Source organism: Aethalodelphis obliquidens, unplaced genomic scaffold (genome assembly GCF_003676395.1).
Source record: "Aethalodelphis obliquidens isolate GAN/ISIS:26980383/991018 unplaced genomic scaffold, ASM367639v1 scaffold4, whole genome shotgun sequence".
In the NCBI taxonomy this organism is placed as follows: domain Eukaryota; kingdom Metazoa; phylum Chordata; class Mammalia; order Artiodactyla; family Delphinidae; genus Aethalodelphis; species Aethalodelphis obliquidens.
In genome coordinates, this window is record NW_020837948.1 from 60,580,609 (window position 1) to 60,601,873 (window position 21,265).

At 37.2% G+C, this 21,265-nt stretch overlaps 1 long non-coding RNA gene across 3 annotated transcripts in view; it reads left to right on the forward strand.

The window, feature by feature from the left end:
- LOC113617439 (uncharacterized) overlaps positions 1-21,265 on the forward strand; it is a 271,846-nt gene that overhangs the window by 11,090 nt on the left and 239,491 nt on the right. For all 3 annotated transcript variants that reach the window (XR_003431646.1, XR_003431643.1, XR_003431645.1), the window contains exon 2: positions 11,613-11,707. This is a non-coding gene — a long non-coding RNA (uncharacterized LOC113617439). The remainder of the gene's footprint in view (positions 1-11,612; positions 11,708-21,265) is intronic.

Below are 21,265 nucleotides of genomic sequence, written 5' to 3' on the forward strand. Positions count from 1 at the left end.
ATATATATATATATATATATATATATATATATATTAGTTGTACCCACTGACTAGGGTTGTTGAGAGGATTAAAAGAGACTATGCTTGTAAAGGTTTTGTCATAGCACCTACTACAAAGTAAGCGCTCAATAAATGCCAGCTATTTGGAAAGGGTAATAATTTTTCCAGGTGAATTGAAAATAATGCTAATTATACTAACATTATTAGCAGTATGATAGAGGAATGTGAACTTTTTTCTTTAAAAATGTTTACTTTTTGATAAATGTTTTGAGTGTTTGTGTTATACTCTACTAAAGAGGAATTGGGCAGATTGTCTAAACCCAGCAAGGCAGAAATAACGGCAAATAGTGGCAAAACTTAGTGCGAATGCTACCTAAAGTTATCTCAGATCTAGCTTTTTTATGGATGGAAAAGACTGGGTTAGTCCTCTCACCTCTTGGAGGATATTAATCAGAGTTACAAAACAAAGTTTTCTTCTATTGCCTGCATTCTGCCCCTCCCTACCCCCCAAGTTCTTCTTTTTATTTTTGTCTCTACCTTTCATTTTGGAGCTTTCCTTAAATGTCTGGTGAGACTTGGCTCTCCATCCAAACGTATTTAAGAGTAAGGCACTTAAAAGCAGATTGTAGGCTCTGTTGTGATGGAGGAATTTGTGGACAGGTGGGCATCTCCATAGTGCGATGGGGCACTGAGAAAGCTTTTGTGTCAACAACTTTTCTGATGTCTTGATTGGGGGAAATAAGCCTGGCTCCTGGTGTTCTGTGACCAGGAACAGGTTTTAAGGATGGAAGTGGGAGGTCTCATTGTTCATTATGCCTAACCCTGATTAGTCCTTTATTTTCATTTTGGTGCCATCCTTGTGTTCTACTGTGCCTGGAGTCCTCAAGTCTGGGGCCTCTTTGGTTCACTTATTACCATTTTCTTAAGGTGAGACAAGAAAGAGTAGTCATCTGGCTTCATAGAGGAGGGGAGGGTTCCAGTGTTCTCTTCAACCAGTTCTCCTGTTGTCAGGGCCACTCTGCGTCTCTGCCTTTTTTAGTACCTCCAATTCCTGAGCCCTTCCTGGGCTCTATGGAGAGACTCAGCTTGCTTCAGTTTGGCATTAGGCACTTCGATTTCAGATTTCTCTTCTCTTTTAAGCCAGTTTCCACTTCTTCATCTGCTTTCCATCTCCCCAAATTTGTTAACATTTCTTGTCTGCTATAGTGTCTTTCCAGCTGTCTTTGTGCTTGTGAATTTATACCTTAAAAAAAAATTTCTTTTACTGTCATTTTCAGGGGATTTCAGAAAAGAGAAAAATATGTCTAACAAGTTAAACTAGAATTTTTGATTCTACTTTTAAAAAGTAGCTGTTAGATGTTATACTGGACATGGTTTCATTTTTAATTTTGAGTAAGAAAGAGAGTATTTCAATGTGTGTCATTTTGAGTCAGTAGGTTAGCAACTGGGAATTAAGTATTTTAAAATTAAATTTAGGTTTAATTCCAGTCATATTTTAGGAGTCAGTGTTATGATTTTGTTATAGCCCATAGGGAATTACATGAAATTGATCCAAATAAACTGCCATGTAATTTTTCATGTTTGGTATGTCATGAAAATTCTTCACAAAATTAAGTTACAAATTGATTAGCAGCTTTAATAGAATAAAGACATTCTGTCCAGAAAGATTTATATTTTTAAACACAGATTATTAGAGTAAAATTTATAGATAAGTGTATATTCATAACTTTGAAAATAAATCATCCCTTGAGACAGAAAACGGTAAAGTCTTTTTCTAACTTTTAATTTCTGCACCAGAAATTTTGGGGTCATAATATCCAAGCATCCAAAGAATTTCACCAAACCATGAGGACTTTCTGCTACAAAGATATTTATTCGTATATTTTAAAGCAATAAAAGGTATCCTTATGAAATTTTCTCTTGGGGCTCTGAAGTTACATGTATGCTGGACTGGCTCCTTTTCCCCCTGCTCCCTCTGCAGTTTTAGTTCAGTTTGCAACTGCATCTCTCAGCTATTACTTTTGTTTTGTCCTTAATGTTCACTGTTGTTTTTTCAAGAGTCACTAGTTGGCAGTTTGTCAAAAGACCAATTTGTGATTCTGTATGCTATGCTTTTTCTAGCCCTCCTGGTGGGGAAGATTTAAAGAATTCTAAAATGAGGGCTGTCTCTTCTCTAGTTGGCCTGAAGTGGAAATGGTAATTTGGATTTGCTTTGCTTATACTGGTAATGATTGTACAGTCAGAGAAATGAATTTTAAGGCATGAAAGCTCTGCCTGCATTGCACAGGACTTGTGTTGCCTATGGGGGTAAACATATTTCATGGTCCCTAAGGACTGAACAGAAGATTTCTCATCTTGGAATTGGATTTTTCTGAGGGGATAGATATTCACAAAAATTAGAAAGAAAAACCATTAGGGAATTTTGTTATGAAGAACATATAAGCCAGTAAGACATCTAAAAAAATCAAAACAAAGGACTATTTCAGTAATAGTTGTGGATAAGCTATTAATTCATATCCCTTAATACCTTTCCCATTTTCTCATTAACTCTTTTTTTTCTATGCTGGTTAGTAACATTTTTGCTCAAATAATTTGTGTATTTGTGTTCCTTCCTCAGAAGGGTTTTCCAATACTATGTGGAGTGCATATTTACATTGTTACAAATGGATGTAATACTGGAATTTGGATTGCTGAGGAGACAGGATGCCATCACACTGCTATTTTGATGATTTACCATGATTCTAGTATATCTTAAGTTGTTTGGTTCAAAGGATTATTTCTTGTAAAGTATCACACATCGTTTTTTTCCTCTCAATTCAAGATCTGAGTAGATGAAATTAAGATCCATCTTACAGGTGCAACAGAATATATATATATATATATATATATATATATATTTACTTGTTTTTACTGAACTGTGTCTATAGAATTTTCTTTTACAGGAAACTATAGTACTCCTGTGCAACAGAATCTGAAGGAGAAAGGCTCAGAAGTGAAATAAGCTAAAAATATCTCTAAGTCATACAGGTCAATTTTAGCTGGAGAAAGTATATCGTTTAGTAGTTAAGCTAATGGAAATCTTTCAATTTAAAAGAATGGAGGAATATGAGCAGATGACTCAAGGCAGTATTATAGAAGTCATAGAGATGGACAGGGCTATGAAAGAAGCAATCATCCCTGGCCGGGAGATTATCTGAAGATGAGAGAGTTCAATTTATTTGGATAGAAGTTGTGTTACTTTAGATTTGGGGCTTGGGGAGGAAGCCAAGCAAACCAGATTTTGATCACCTAAGGCAAAAAGAACTTCTTGAAAGTATACTGGATTATTTCTCAAAAAAGAGTTGAACAACCTATTCTAGTGATAGGAATACAGCTTGTCTACGGACCAGAAATGTCAGACTCTCTGTTTGCCTTTTGTTTATATAGACATCTTTCCCATGGGGAACATGGCTGCCCGGTATACCCAAGGTTTACATTTTATGGCTTCAAGCATTAGGGACCAACTCTCCATCTTTTTCCTATCTAAGACTTAAATTCCTGGGGATGGGACGTACTGGCCTTGACTGAGTGAGAAACCCAACTTGGACCACAAGTAATTAACTGTGGCTAGAAGGAAGGGTCATGTTGCAGTAGGGCTGTCCTGCTGTGGCTGCATTGTAGTGGGAGGGGATAAGAGAGAAGGAAGAGCAGTTTCTAGAATAAGCAGAGGGGCTAGGGAGACTACCTTAGAGTTCTCCACTGGAGAAGTACGTCTCTAAATCATTTGATTCATGGGATTTAACTGGAAAAGATGATCTGTTGCTAGGGCACAAAAATCCCACCAAGCTACCAACATATTCTGGTAAAAGAGCAGTGCCTGAAGGTTTACCAAGGTTTATTGTAACTACTTAGATATAAAAAGAATAGTTTATTGATATTGATTTTATGTATTTTCTCTAATAAATTGTTCATTTGGAATTGCAGCTAGAAGGCATTGATAAACCTAATGCAATTCTCTCATTTTAGAAAGATGAATCTAAAAGGATAGATAACTTGACCAAGGTCAATGGTACATTAAGTGAAAATATCTAGGCTGAAATCCAAGTGTTACTTCTTATCTAGTGCTGATATTTTGATCTTATTTGCTTAGAAATAGTTTATATTTTGCTAAAAAAAATTAAGGATGATGGGTTCTTTTTTGCACAATCTCTGAATAAAAGTATATATAAATCCCTGGTCTCACTGTGTCCAGTGGGTAGCAAAACTTAACAGCAGGTCAGAACTTTAGCTCAGAAATTGAGGAATATCAATTCCATGCAGTGCTCTCGCCTGAGTGAAGGACCACTTCTGCCCAGAGATGACTTGCAAATAGATCTGCAGGGAAAGCCAGGATTTAGGGAGTAGATTTGGATTCCATCAGCTCTAAGATAGTTCTATAACGTTAGATCAGGGTATATCACAATTTAATATGGCAGTGATGATCTGATCAGTAAGGGTTTCAAAGCAGAAATACCAGTAAGGGCCCCATACATAAGAACAGACATAAACATGTAAACAAATAAACAAGATAATTCCTGACAGTGATAACTGCCATGAAGAGAATAGAATAGGGGATGTGATAAAGACTGATGAGAGGCTACTCAAGATTAGGGCATCAGGGAAATTCTCTCTGAATTAATGAGTAATTCAATGAAAGAAAAACTATCAAAATTAAAACCACATATCAATAACTTCAATAATAACATCATACAGTCATATCAATAAAAGCCCCAAGTGATATTTGATAAAATTCAATATCCAGTCTTAAACACCTTGAAAGTGAGAAATAGCGTTGTTCTTTCTCGATATAAAAAAGGAAAAACTAAGAATTTGAAAATAAAAGTTGATTTTGTAAATGGTAGAGCAAATCTAGCCACATTCCCTTTTAAAAAATGAACAAAACAAAGGTGCTGTTTTTCACTATTATTTTCCATTATAATGCTAGAAATTTTTTTTTATCCCAGTACAATCTCCAGAAGAAATGAAAACTAAATATTGGGGTGGGGGAGAGGAAACAAAAATGTTATTTTAAGAAATAGAAGACCTAAATTAAGCCATTCCCATCCTCCACAAAACTATTTACGATGTTAAAAGCATTCAGTGCAATGGGAAAATACAAGATAAATCTGTAAACATGTATATCTTTCCTAAATATCAGTAAAAACCAACTAGGAAAGGTAACTAAAAAGAGATCATATTCACAAAGTCACTGAATTATAAAATATGCAGAAGTTAATATAAAATGTTCAAGGCACATAAAATAAACTATAAAAAAACTTTAATGAAAGAATTCAGAAAAGCAAATGAACGCAGAGACATAGCATGACTGTGGATAGCAGAAATGATATTTCCTGAATTAATGTATAGATTTAACATAAGCCCATTAAAAACCAAAGAATACTTCATAGAGCTCAATAAAATGATTCCAAAACTGTTTTGGAAAAACAAATTGGCAGAATTATCAAATATTACACTATGGGGAAAAAAAGAACAATGAGGAGGAACTATCTTTGCTAGGTACTAGAATTTCAGAGGAAACATATGGAAATGACATGGCATTAGTTCAAAAATGGAGTAAAGGGTAATGGAAAGGAATAGAAAACCTAGTCTGCATATAATGTAAGTTTAATATATTAACTCAGTCTACCCAAATGATGGAGAAAGTAGTCATATTTAAGAACTGGCAAGGAAACCACATATTAATGTGAAGAAAAATAAACTTAGACCTCATACTACATTTTTATCCCTTCTGCAAGAAGCTGCCCATCAGGACTTTACTGTTTTTGAAAGCTGGCATTAAATCATTTACAAGTTGCCATCTATTTTCTTCTTCTGGGGTGGAGTCATCAATTCGTCTTTGGAAAAGACTTTCTTTGTTTTGGGAAAATCACAAGAATGGATCTTTTTACTTACACAAATGTAGAACAAACACTCACTTGTTGCTTTCGGAGGAAATTGAAGTCTCCCGTAAGCTGACAACTTTGGGTTTCTTGGCTGGCGTATGTCCTTTTGGAATCAGAGGGGAAAAATATATCTCTGTGTCTTAGTCTGTTTGGGCTGCTATAACAAAGTACCAGACTGAGTAGCTTATAAACAATAGAAACTTATTTCTCACAGTTCTGGAGGCTGGAAGTCTGAGATCATGGTGCCAACATGGTCTGGTGAGGACCTTCTTCTGCCATGCCAGACTTCATTGTATCTTCATATAGTGGAAAGGGCTAAGGATATCGCTAGAGCTTCTTCTATAAGGCACTAATTCCATTCATGAGGGCTCCTCCTTCATAATTTAAGCACCTTCCCATAGGTCCCACCTCCTCATACCATCACATTGAGTATTAGGATTTCAACACATGAATTTTGGGGGGATTCAAACATTCAAACTATAGTACCCTGGAATATGGATTTAGGCTGAACTGTCCTTGCAAAATAGTGTTTATTTTGGAAAACATAGAATAGAATAGAAAAAAAAAAAGAAAGAAAGAAAGAAAGAAAGAGAAAGAAGAAAGAAAGAAAGAAAGAAAGAAAGGATGTTTTGTCCATCTAATTGTTTACAGGAGATTGTCATACTGGACTATGCCAAGAGGATTGTGTAGACCTGATGCTGGAGATTAAAAGTGTGAAAGAGAATCAGTAGGACTGGACTTGGTACACTAATATTTGGATTGGACCATTACTGCCTTTCACATAGTGTTATTTAAGACAGAATAACTCAGACCTGGGACATGCACTGCTGACCTTTATCATAGCCTTGTTTGAGCCATGGGAGCCAGATTATACTCTCTGGGTGGGTGTTCCTACTGTCAGTTATTTAATTTAACTCACTTAATCTTCATAACAGCCATATGAGACAGGGCATGGGTTTGAAGAGGAAAGCTCTCTCTCTCTCTCTCTCTCTATCTCTCTTTCTTCTATGTGTGCATGTATGCACACACACACATGCACGCCTATGCCCACAGACACAAGCACAAACACATTCACACTCCCACTCATACTTCCACCACAGGGATTCTTAGGGCCAGTATTCCAGAGTGTAGAGATGCCTGGAGATTTTCTCTTGGTGGGGGTGAGCTAGCCATTGCCACATTGGGTGTTCTAACAGGAATTCCTTCTAGCAGTAGTACACTGTATTGTTATTTCATTCCTGAATCTGCAGTAGATTTTGTTAATTGTTTTATTATTATCTTAGCTGTGCCTGGAGAAGGAAGGGCGCTATCTGTGTCCATGCTAGCAGAGAAACTGGCTGGGCAGAGTGTTGCTCTGGAGAAACTGGTTATCACGTGGCAGGAGGGACCTGCTAGACTCCAACAGTGGTGCTAAATGATCAGGAGACTGATTTAGGGGGACGTGTAATAGGTCTGTGGGAAGGAAATCCCAAGGAAGAATGGGTTTCTTAAAGCTTATGGAATGTAGCTTCATGGTTTTTGTGATTTGGCTGTTAAAGAAAATGTGACCTTATTATGTTATCCCAGATTTGTGTGGTCTGTGGACTACTGAGGCCAATTCAGTTGTTCCTTTACTTACTCATACATTCCACAAATGTTTATTGGTTGCCTACTACGTTCTGGGACTGGGTTAGGCATGTAGTTACAATGATGACTAACAGTCTCTGCCTTTTAGGAGAATACTCCTTGAAGTTAAATATTAACAAATCAAATTGTAAGAAAATAACAAGGAAAATAAGAGCAGAAACAGAGAAGTGGAAAAAAAAGATGGATATATATTACTGTATAAACATTTTAAGTGTCTATAAAATGAAAATCAATGAAGGAAACTGAAAAAGGAAACAGGCTTAGGGAATTACTTGTACTAAATATGACAAGTGAGCTAATGGAATTTTAAATACATCAGCCTTTAGTCAAAGGTAAAGCCTAACACCAAATCCCTAAAGAACAAAAGGACACCAACAGCATTCAAATAAGAGGAAACTTTAAAAAATACCTTTGCATTAAAACAACAATAAGCTAATATCTCACACTTAATAAATTTAAAAGTGTGTGTAAGAGAAGTATAAGAAGCAGCAGAAAACTTTGAAAGAGGCTATGGAAAAATAAGCACCTAGACATTGCTGTTGTTGGTATAAATTAATTCTTAAATCTTAAATTCTCAATTTAATTCTTAAAAAGTGGCTTAGCATTAAACATTGAGAGCATAAAAATATAAATGCCCTTTTACAACTGAAGATTCATCCTAAGACAAGATTTAACTTTTTTTTTTTTTTTTTTTTGCGGTACACGGGCCTCTCACCATTGGGGCCTCTCCCGTCGCGGAGCACAGGCTCCGGACGCGCAGGCTCAGCGGCCATGGCTCAGCGGCCCAGCCGCTCCGCGGCATGCGGGACCCTCCCGGACCGGGGCACAAACCCGTATCCCCTGCATCGGCAGGCGGACTCCCAACCACTGCACCACCAGGGAAGCCCAAGATTTCACTTTTAATAGTAATCGCCACCTAGAATGCTTACTCCATGCCAGGCACTTTTCTAAGTGCTTGATGCATTTAATCTTCATTGCAGTCATATGAAGTAGGTACTTTTATTATCCCCATTTTACAGATGAGGAAACTGAGGGACACCAAGATTAAATAAATTGCTTAAGATCACATGGCAGAGCTGAGATTTGAAGCTCCTGGGACTGGACTCATAATCACTACGTCATGATGTTTTGATGAAAGAAAAAAGTTCTGTATACAAAGATGCTTATAGCATTATCATTTATAATGTAAAAAAAAATGGGGAGAAAACGACATGTTCCACAAGGGCAATGGTTAAATATAGTACATTCATTCAATAGATAATTATTCAACCAGAGTTGTTCAGAACTTTTCTTGGTATAGGACACCAACTTCACAAAAGTATTACCTGTCCTTTTGCAAGCCTTCTCTGTGTCTCTGTATCTTTGAGCCATTCATAAAGATCAGGAGGTTCTATCCCAATTGGACACTCTATTATTTTCTGCTGCAGCAGCCCATGGCTCCATATATTATGTCACTAGTTGGACGGAGTGTGGCTGAGTGAAAGTTCCTTAGGAGTATAAATTACCATCTTCCCTGGATACTTTAGACACATTTAATGAACTCATACATTTCTTTGACCTCATATTCTCACCCTTGTTACCTCACCCAAGTAAAGCTGTTTTTTACCGTAAATATATATATTAATGTAGTTATCAACACATTTCTTACATTAACAGGCTGTGAAGATCTAAGTAGGGTTTTGTGTTGGAAATGTTAGTAAAAGAGTTTCAAAATATTTAAAATAATTTTATTCACAGTAGTAAAAGAAAAAACAAGAAAGAAAAAGTATGTATTTTAGCATGTCTCTTCATATTTTTTCCTATTAATTACAAAAATAATACATCCCGTTTATTAGAAATCTACAATGTTCCAGGAACTATGCTAATCTTACTACATAATTTATTGCTTTTAATCTTCTGAATAGCCATAAAAGTAGGTATTATTCATTATTACCATATCACAGATGAGAACACAGAAGCTGGAGAAGTTGAATAACTTGCCCCACGTCACACAGTTTATAAGTGGAAGAACCAGGACTTAAACCCAGATCTGTCTGAATCCAGAAATCAAGCTGTGATTCATACCAGCTTGAATCATACCGATACTATCTTTTCTTCCTCTTCTTTTCCAAAAATAAATTTAGATTTACTTTCTCTAATGTTTAGTTCCATGATAAAGTTCTAATTCTGTGGTTACAAATAACATTATAACCAGTTGCCTAGGAAATGAAGAGGGTATCATAAATTAAAACTAGATGTGACTTACAATATTGAATATGAAAAAAAGGCAAAATTATGAAGTTCTTTGAAGAGAACCTTGCTGTATGATGAAATAAAGAAGAAAAACCAAGTTAAGGAATGTAAAAGTGGAATATGGAAACTTACATATATGTTTTACAAATATGTTTACTAAAAAGGAATATTGTGTACAATAAATGTTAATGCCAGTAGGGAATGAAAATTTGAAATTATCTAAATATGTACTGATTTCAACTTCAACCCTCTTCCAGAAGTATCCTTTTTATCCTCCCTCTGCTGGCTCAACCATATAAAGTACAACTGTACACACAGAAATCTCACTCATACCAAAGACTTTGTCATCTAACTCAAAGGCTGGCACCTGTTTCAGAGTGGCCAATTTTACCATTTTGACACCATGAGTAGCTTCCAATAGTTCTCTTACTTTTTCCTTCTTTATCTTATTTTTGAACTTGAGAAAAAAAAAACAACATACAAATGTAGGAAAAGACTGATTATTCTGAAGCTGTAACAGGGGTGGAGCCTGCACACAGCCTGACCATTAGCAGGGCAGTAAGAAGTCCCGCTCCGCCAACAGACAGCTCCACCAACCTCCAAGGGCAGTGCTCAGAGGGGCAGAGAGTGCGGTGAGAGGTGGAGCGTGGCCTCCTCCCCGGGCCCTGCAGGCGCTCGGGCCTCGGGACTGGTGAGTGTGCTGGGGGACCCGGAGACAGGCTGAAGGCTGTGTCCCATAGAGCTCCAGAGCCCTCACCACGGCGGCCCACTGACCGGGCCCAGGCCTTGAAGCAGCAGCAAACCTCTGCCCCATCTCTATCTCTGCGACCAAATGGCAGTGGTGGGCTCCATGGGTCGCAGTCCGTGGGACCTGGCCCACTTTGGGCGGCCTTAGGAGCCTGAGGGCAGCTGGGTCCTGGGCGCCTTGCTCCCTTAGTGATGACAGCAGGGCAGGGTCTGGGGACCTGGCCCTGAGGGTGCCACCCACTGAGATCTGCCTCTTCAGCCAGGCCTAGGCACTGGTAGGAGGACCCAGACTAGGTGCTGGAGGAACGCTCCCGGTAAGGGTAACTGGCTGGCACAAGGACGCCCTCCTTAGTCAGGACTTAGACCTTGGGGGGTGAAAGTTGAGCCTTGGGACCTTGCCCTTTCTTGCCAGAACAGAGAATAACATTTGTTTTGGTGGAGGTTTATAGGAACATCATGACCTGACCGTGACCTGACCTCAAGAACAAGGATCTGACACCAAGAACTTTGCGACCATTAACCACGCACCTCCCTTACCTTTCCTATAAAAAGGCTTTGCTGAAAGCTTTAGGGGAGTTCAGGGTTTTTAAGGCATGAGCCACCCGTCTCCTTGCATGGCCCTGCAATAAACCTTTCTGTGCTCCAAACTCCAACATTTTGGTATTGTTTGGCCTCGCTGTGTGTCGGGCACGTGGACTTGCGTTTGATAACAAAGCCATGAAACAAGTAGCCACCTTAATTAATTTAAAGCCTGTTCTGTCATACGACTCACCTTGGTAAACACACTTTTACAAGCCAACCACTCTTGTCAGTCTCTCACTTCTGAAAGTCAGCCTATCAAGGACAGACTCACTCCAATAGCATGCCTCTGAGTGGTACCCAACCAACAATAGTCTCACCTGAGTAACTATGCTTCTACAAATGATGTCAACCCAATTACACCTCTGAGAGTTCACCAGTTCTGAACTTCATGCTTCCCTAAATCCTTATATAATAAGATCGACGATGTATTCTGATTGAAAAGATTGTCTGACTAGCATCTCTTACTATAATAAGCAATAAGTTAGCTTTGTCTTTTTATTTCAGATGTTGAGTGATGGTCTCATTGGACAGTTTTGGAGGTTCCACCGAGATTGAAGACCCTCATTTGGCAGCATTCCAGGGAAGCCTGAGGCCAACAGGTACACTCGCTGGGCACATTGTGCCAAAATTCTATGTACTTTTCAGATATGCTGAGTCAATTTCAACAACAATCTGATCTCTGACTAGTTTCACTGAGTTCATGTTGCTGATTTTATTTTGTTATTCTAGGATTTGTAACCAAATATGTCTTTGTTTAGGCCTAGATTTTTGTGTAGAGCAATTAGATCTCTTGATTTAGAGATGCACCATTTACTAAAATAATTAAACCTAGGTCTTTGTATAAGATCATTATACCTTTCATTTTGGAGGCACGCCATTTGAGAAATGTTTTTTTGCCATTAACCTACTTATTCTCCTGCTGCTTGCCTTGCTTTTGCTGCTGTTTGTTTATATGTACCAAGTCTTATTTCCTGTGCTTTTGCTTTGACCTAGGTTGTTTTGTTTCTTTTTTCTTTTCCTTTTGTTCTTAATTTTTTTTTAACATCTTTATTGGGGTATAATTGCTTTACAATGGTGTTCTTAATTTTTTATTGGAGTATAGTTGATTTACAATGTTGTGTTAGTTTCTGCTGTACAGCAAAGTGCGTCAGTTATACATATACATATATTCACTCTTTTTAAGATTCTATTCCCATGTAGGTCATTACAGAGTATTGAATAGAGTTTCCTGTACTATACAGTAGGTTCTTATTAGTTATCTATTTTATATATAGTAGTGTGTATATGTCAATCCCAATCTCCCAATTTACCCCTCCCCCACTTTACCCCTTGGTAACCATAAGTTTGTTTTCTACAGCTGTGACTCAATTTCTCTTTTGTGTTTTGTTGCTTTTGAAGGTATAAGGGAGTGTTCCACAGGGAACAGCTGGGAGTATAAGCCTGATGAGTTTTCAATTCAATGCAAGCCAGACTTGAGGGCTAATTGGAGATCTGTTGGACCAGCAATCAATTTGTGAAAAAAAGAGTTTGTCAAACTTTATATAGGGTCCCCTATAAAACCTTCATGAAGGTACCCTCTTTCTTGTTAATCTGTTCACTTTGTTTTGCCCATACTCAAGCGTCAAGGATTGTCAGGTTGTTGACTGAATGGCCCTTTCTTAGTCTCTGCTAGGTTTGGCAACCCAAATACCCTTCAAAAACCCACACTATAACTGACTCTAGTGGCCTGTCTTTCTTGTGTGTTATGGGTTTGTCTATGCCAAAATCTCATCCGTCCCCTTGGAAGAGCTTCTGTTTCCTTTAAGAAGCACTGTAATCTAATTTCACACTTTTCTTGGTAAACAGCAAAAAATATTTTTGACTTAAAATAATAATGTCATGTTTGACATGTCCAAATCATTAAATTAATATCATTAAGAAGAACTTAAAAAATATTAGGAGACAAAATAAATAATCTAGTCAACTTGTTTAATTATCATGCTAATGCAGAAAACTATAAGACACTGATGAAAGAAATTAAAGATGATACAAACAGATGGAGAGATATACCATGGTTTTGCATTGGAAGAATCAACATTGTGAAAATGACTATACTACCCAAAGCAATCTACAGATTCAATGCAATCCCTGTAAAACTACCAATGGCATTTTTCACAGAACTAGAACAAAAAATTTCACAATTTGTATGGAAACACAAAAGACCCCAAGTAGCCAAAGCAATCTTGAGAAAGAAAAATGGAGCTGGAGGAATCAGGCTCCTGGACTTCAGATTATATGAGAAAGCTACAGTAATCAAGACAGTTTGGTACTGGCACAAAAACAGAAATATAGATCAATGGAACAGGATAGAAAGCCCAGAGATAAACCCACACACATATGGTCACCTTATTTTTGATATACAATGGAGAAAAGACAGCCTCTTCAATAAGTGGTGCTGGGAAAACTGGACAGCTGCATGTAAAAGAATGAAATTAGAACACTCCCTAACACCATACACAAAAATAAACTCAGGTTCTTTAAAAAACTAAAAATAGAACCACCATACGACCCAGCAGTCCCACTACTGGGCATATACGCTGAGGAAACCATAATTCAAAAAGAGCCATGTACCACAATGTTCATTGCAGCTCTGTTTGCAATAGCCAGGACATGGAAGCAACCTAAGTGTCCATCGACAGATGAATGGATAAAGAAGATGTGGCACATATATACAATGGAATATTACTCAGCCATAAAAGGAAACGAAATTGAGTTATTTGTAGTGAGGTAGATGGACCTAGAGTCTGTCATACAGAGTAAAGTAAGTCAGAAAGAGAAAAACAAATACCGTATACTAACACATATATATGGAATCTACAAAAAAAAAAAAAAAGGTTCTGAAGAACCTAGGGGCAGGACAGGAATAAAGACACAGACGTAGAGAATGGACTTGAGGACACGAGGAGGGGAAGGGTAAGCTGGGAGGAAGTGAGAGAGTGGCATGGACTTATATACACTACCAAATGTAAAATAGCTAGCTAGTGGGAAGCAGCTGCATAGCACAGGGAGATCAACTCGGTGCTTTGTGACTACCTAGAGGGGTGGGATAGGGAGGGTGGGAGGGAGATGCAAGAGGGAGGAGATATGGGGATATATGTATATGTATAACTGATTCACTTTGTTATAAAGCAGAAACTAACACACCATTGTAAAGCAATTATACTCCAATAAAAATGTTAAAAAAAAAGTTATCATGTTAAGACCTCAAAAAATTTCTAACTCAAGACAGTCTCTCTCAGAAACTTTGTAACCTTTTCAAACCTATTCACTTTGCATTTCTCTCTTATTTTCTACTCAGTTTTACTTGACTTTCTAAATGAGCTATTCTTATTTCAGGGTTTCCTCAGGGAAAGAACAATTATATTGTAAAATTTCTAGACCATAAGGTTGAGTTAAAATTCTTATCTAGAGCCAAGTTAAGGGACATAATTAAGGATTTTCCTAAACTTTGGAATACAGGCAGAAATTTGTTACAGAGTTTAATATTTTGTTATGCAGACATGTCAGGAATATTTGATTCCTTGCATATCTGTACCAAGGAAAATGCTTAATAAGCTGAAATATAGAAAAGAAAACATTTAAATCACCCAGTTATATAAACTTAAAAATATTGTCTTAAGAGAGCAATGCAAATTTTAAAATTGACTGCAATAAGACAATTTCAGAAACAATTATTTTAAGGGAAAAATTGTAAAAAAGGCAGAGGGCAGACAGCAGAGGCAAGAAGAACTAAAATCCTGCGGCCTGTGGAACAAAAACCACATTCACAGAAAGATAGACAAGAGGAAAAGGCAGAGGGCTATGTACCAGATGAAGGAACAAGATAAGACCCTAGAAAAACAACTAAATGAAGGGGAGATAGGCAACCTTCCAGAAAAAGAATTCAGAATAATGATGATCCAGGACCTCAGAAAAAGAATGGAGGCAAAGATTGAGAAAATGCAAGAAATGTCTAAAAGAGACCTAGAAGAATTAAAGAACAAACAGAAATGAACAATACAATAAGTGGAATGAAAACTACACTAGAAGGAATCAATAGCAGAATAACTGAGGCAGAAGAATGGATAAGTGACCTGGAAGACAGAATGGTGGAATTCACTGCTGTGGAACAGAAAAAGAAAAAAGAATGAAAAGAAATGAAGACAGACTAAGAGACTTCTGGGACAACATTAAACACAACAACATTCGCATTATAGGGGTCCCAGGAGAAGAGAGAGAGAAAGGACCAGAGAAAATATTTGAAGAGATTAGAGTCTGAAACTTCCCTAACATGGAAAAGGAAAGCGCCACACAAGTCCAGGAAGCGCAGAGAGTCACATACAGGATAAACCCAAGGAGAAACACACCAAGACACATAATAATCAAATTGGCAAAAATTAAAAACAAAGAAAAATTATTGAAAGCAGCAAGGGAAGAATGACAAATAACATACAAGGGAACTCCCATAAGGTTAACAGTTGATTTCTCAGCAGAAACTCTACAAGCCAGAAGGGAGTGCCATGATATAGTTAAAGTGATGAAAGGGAAGAACCTATAACCAAGATTACTCTACCCAGCAAGGATCTCATTCAGATTTGATGGAGAAATCAAAAGCTTCACAGACAAGCAAAAGCTAAGAGAATTCAGCACCACCAAACCACCTCTACAACAAATGCTAAAGGAACTTCTCTAAGTGAGAAACACAAGAGAAGAAAAGGACCTACAAAAACAAACCCAAAACAATTAAAAAAATGGTCATAGGAACATACATATTGATAATTACCTTAAATGTGAATGTATTAAATGGTCCAACCAAAAGACACAGGCTTGCTGAATGGATACATAAACAAGACCCATATATATGCTGTCTACAAGAGACCCACTTCAGACCTAGGTACACATACAGACTGAAAGTGAGGGGATGGAAAAAGATACTCCATGCAAATGGAAATCAAAAGAAAGCTGGAGAAGCAATACTCATATCAGATAAAATAGACTTTAAAATAAAGAATGTTACAAGAGACAAGGAAGGACACTACATAATGATCAAGGGATCAATCCAAGAAGAAGATATAACAATTATAAATATATATGCACCCAAGATAGGAGCACCTCAAGACATAAGGCAACTGCTAACAGCTATAAAAGAGGAAATCCACAGTAACACAATAATAGTAGGGGACTTTAACACCTCACTTACACCAATAGATAGATCATCCAAAATGAAAATAAATAAGGAAACAGAAGATTTAAATGACACAATAGACCAGATAGACTTAATTGATATTTATAGAACATTCCACCCAAAAACAGCAGATTAAACTTTCTTCTCAAGTGCACACGGAACATTCTCCAGGATAGATCACATCTTGGGTCACAAATCAAGCCTCAGTAAATTTAAGAAAATTAAAATCATATCAAGCATCTTTTCCGACCACACACTATGAAATTCGAAATGAATTACAGGGAAAAAACCGTAAAAAGCACAAACACATGGAGGCTACACAATATGTTACTAAATAACCAAGAGATCACTGAAGAAATCAAAGAGGAAATCAAAAAATACCTAGAGACAAATTACAGTGAAAACACGACAATCCAAAACCTATGGGATGTGGCAAAAACAATTCTAAGAGGGAAATTTATACCTCTACAAGCCTACCTCAAGAAACAAGAAAAATCTCAAATAAACAATCTAACCTTACACCTAAAGGACCTAGAGAAAGAAGAACAAACAAAACCCAAAGTTAGCAGAAGGAAAGAAATCATAAAGATCAGAGCGGAAATAAATGAAATAGAAACAAAGAAAACAATAGCAAAGATCAATAAAACTAAAAGCTTATTCTTTGAGATGATAAACAAAATTGATAAACCATTAGCAAGACTCATCAAGAAAAAGAGGGAGAGGACTCAAATCAAAAAATTAGAAATGAAAAAGGAGAAGTGACAATAGACACTGCAGAAATACAAAGCATCCTAAGATACGACTACAAGCAACTGTATGCCAATAAAATGGACAACCTGGAAGAAATGGACAAATTCTCAGAAAGGTATAACCTTCCAAGACTGAACCAGGAAGAAATAGAAAACATGAACAGACCAATCACAAGTAATGAAATTGAAACTGTGATTAAAAATCTTCCAACAAACAAAAGTACAGGACCAGATGGCTTCACAGGTGAGTTCTATCGAACATTTAGAGAAGAGCTAACATCCATCCTTCTCAAAGTGTTCCAAAACATTGCAGAGGAAGGAACACTCCCAAACTCATTCTATGAGGCCACCATCACCCTGATACCAAAACCAGACAAAGATACTACAAAAAAAGAAAATTACAGACCAATGTCGTGCATGAATATAGATGCAAAAATCCTCAACAAAATACTAGCAAACAGAATCCAACAACATATTATAAGAATCATACACCATGATCAGGTGGGATTTATCCCAGAGATGCAAGGATTCTTCAATATACGCAAATCAATCAATGTGATACACCATATTAACAAATTGAAGGAGAAAAACCATATGATCATCTCAGTAGATGCAGAGAAAGCTTTTGACAAAATTCAACACCCATTTATGATAAAAACCCTGCAGAAAGTAGGCATAGAGGGAGCTTTCCTCAACATAATAAAGGCCATATATGACAAGCCCTCAGCAAACATCATCCTCAATGGTGAAAAACTGAAAGCATTTCCACTAAGATCAGGAACAAGACAAGGTTGCCCACTCTTGCCACTCTTATTCAACATAGCTTTGGAAGTTTTAGCCACAGCAATCAGAGAAGAAAAGGAAATAAAAGGAATCCAAATCGGAAAAGAAGAAGTAAAGCTGTCACTGTTTGCAGATGACATGATCCTATACATAGAGAACCCTAAAGATGCTACCAGAAAACTACTACAGCTAATCAATGAATTTGGTAAAGTGGCAGGATACAAAATTAATGCACAGAAATCTCTGGCATTCCTATATACTAATGATGAAAAATCTGAAAGTGAAATCAAGAAAGCACTCCCATTTACCATTGCAACAAAAAGAATAAAATATCTAGGAATAAACCTACCTAAGGAGACAAAAGACCTGTATGCAGAAAATTATAAGACACTGATGAAAGAAATTAAAGATGATACAAATAGATGGAGAGATATACCATGTTCTTGGATTGGAAGAATCAACATTGTGAAAATGACTCTACTACCCAAAGCAATCTATAGATTCAATGCAATCCCTATCAAACTACCACTGGCATTTTTCACAGAACTAGAACAAAAAATTTTGCAATTTGTATGGAAACACAAAAGACCCCGAATAGCCAAAGCAATCTTGAGAACGAAAGAAGGAACTGGAGGAATCAGGCTCCCTGACTTCAGACTATACTACAAAGCTACAGATATCAAGACGGTATGGTACTGGCACAAAAACAGAAAGATAGATCAATGGAACAGGATAGAAAGCCCAGAGATAAACCCATGCACATATGGACACCTTATCTTTGATAAAGGTGGCAGTAATGTACAGCGGAGAAAGGACAACCTCTTCAATAAGTGGTGCTGGGAAAACTGGACAGGTACATGTAAAAGTATGAGATTAAATCACTCCCTAACACCATATACAAAAATAAGCTCAAAATGGATTAAAGACCTAAATATAAGGCCAGAAACTATCAAACTCTTAGAGGAAAACATAGGCAGAACACTCTATGACATAAATCACAGCAAGATCCTTTCTGACCCACCTCCTAGAGTAATGGAAATAAAAACAAAAATAAACAAATGGGACCTAATGAAACTTCAAAGCTTTTGCACAGCAAAGGAAACTATAAACAAGACCGAAAGACAACCCTCAGAATGGGAGAAAATATTTGCAAATGAAGCAACTGACAAAGGATTAATTTCCAAAATTTACAAGCAGCTCATGCAGCTCAATAATAAGAAAACAAACAACCCAATCCAAAAATGGGCAGAAGACCTAAATAGACATTTCTCCAAAGAAGATATACAGACTGCCAACAAACACATGAAAGAATGCTCAACATCATTAATCATTAGAGAAATGCAAATCAAAACTACAATGAGATATCATCTCACACCAGTCAGAATGGCCATCATCAAAAAATCTAGAAACAATAAATGCTGGAGAGGGTGTGGAGAAAAGGGAACACTCTTGCACTGCTGGTGGGAATGTGAATTGGTTCAGCCACTATGGAGAACAGTATGGAGGTTCCTTAAAAAACTACAAATAGAACTACCATATGACCCAGCAATCCCACTACTGGGCATATACCCTGAGAAAACCAAAATTCAAAAAGAGTCATGTACCAAAATGTTCATTGCAGCTCTATTTACAATAGCCCGGAGATGGAAACAACCTAAGTGCCCATCATCGGATGAATGGATAAAGAAGATGTGGCACATATATACAATGGAATATTACTCAGCCATAAAAAGAGACGAAATTGAGCTATTTGTAATGAGGTGGATAGACCTAGAGTCTGTCATACAGAGTGAAGTAAGTCAGAAAGAAAAAGACAAATACCGTATGCTAACACATATATATGGAATTTAAGAAAAAAAATGTCATGAAGAACCTAGGGGTAAAGCAGGAATAAAGACGCAGACCTCCTAGAGAATGGACTTGAGGTTATGGGGAGGGGGAAGGGTGAGCTGTGACAGGGCGAGAGAGAGTCATGGGCATATACACACTAACAAACGTAGTAAGGTAGATAGCTAGTGGGAAGCAGCCGCATGGCAGAGGGATATTGGCTCGGTGCTTTGTGACAGCCTGGAGGGGTGGGATAGGGAGGGTGGGAGGGAGGGAGACGCAAGAGGGAAGACATATGGGAACATATGTTTATGTATGACTGATTCGCCTTGTTATGGGGCAGAAACTAACACACCATTGTAAAGCAATTATACCCCAATAAAGATGTTAAAAAAATAAAAAATAAAAAATAAAAAAAAAAAAGAATCATACACCATGATCAGGTGGGATTTATCCCAGAGATGCAAGGATTCTTCAATATACGCAAATCAATCAATGTGATACACCATATTAACAATTTGAAGAACAAAAACCATATGATCATCTCAATAGATTCAGAAAAAGCTTTTGACAAAATTCAGCACCCATTTATGATAAAAACCCTCCAAAAAGTAGGCATAGAGGGAACTTATCTCAACATAATAAAGGCCATATACGACAAACCCACAGCAAACATCATTCTCAATGGTGAAAAACTGAAAGCATTTCATCTAAGATCAGGAACGAGACAAGGATGTCCACTCTCACCACTATTATTCAACATAGTTTTGGAAGTCCTAGCCATGGCAATCAGAGAAGAAAAAGAAATAAAAGGAATACAAATTGATAAAGAAGAAGTAAAACTGTCACTTTTTGCAGATGACATGATACTATACATAGAGAATCCTAAAGATGCCACCAGAAAACTACTAGAGCTAATCACCGTCACTGTTTGCAGATGACATGATACTATACATAGAGAAACCTAAAGATGCCACCAGAAAACTACTAGAGCTAATCAATGAATTTGGTAAAGTAGCAGGATACAAAATTAATGCACAGAAATATCTTGCATTCCTATACACTAATGATGAAATATCTGAAAAAGAAACTAAGGAAACACTCCCATTTACCATTGCAACAAAAAGAATAAAATACCTAGGAATAAGCCTACCTAGGGAGACAAAAACCTGTATTCAGAAAACTGTAAGACACTGATGAAAGAAATTAAAGATGATACCAACAGGTGGAGAGATATACCATGTTCTTGGATTGGAAGAATGAATATTGTGAAAATGACTATACTACCTAAAACAATCTACAGATTCAATGCAACCCCTATGAAATTACCAATGGCATTTTTTACAGAACTACAACAAATCATCTTAAAATTTGTATGGAGACAAAAAAGACCCCAAATAGCCAGAGTGATCTTGAGGGAAAAACATGGAGTTGGAGGAATCAGACTGCCTGACTTCAGACTATATTACAAAGCTACAGTAATCAAGACAATATGGTAGTGGTAGAAAAACAGAAATATAGATCAATGGAACAGGATAGAAAGCCCAGAGATAAACCCACACACCTATGGTCAACTAATCCCTCACAAAGGAGGC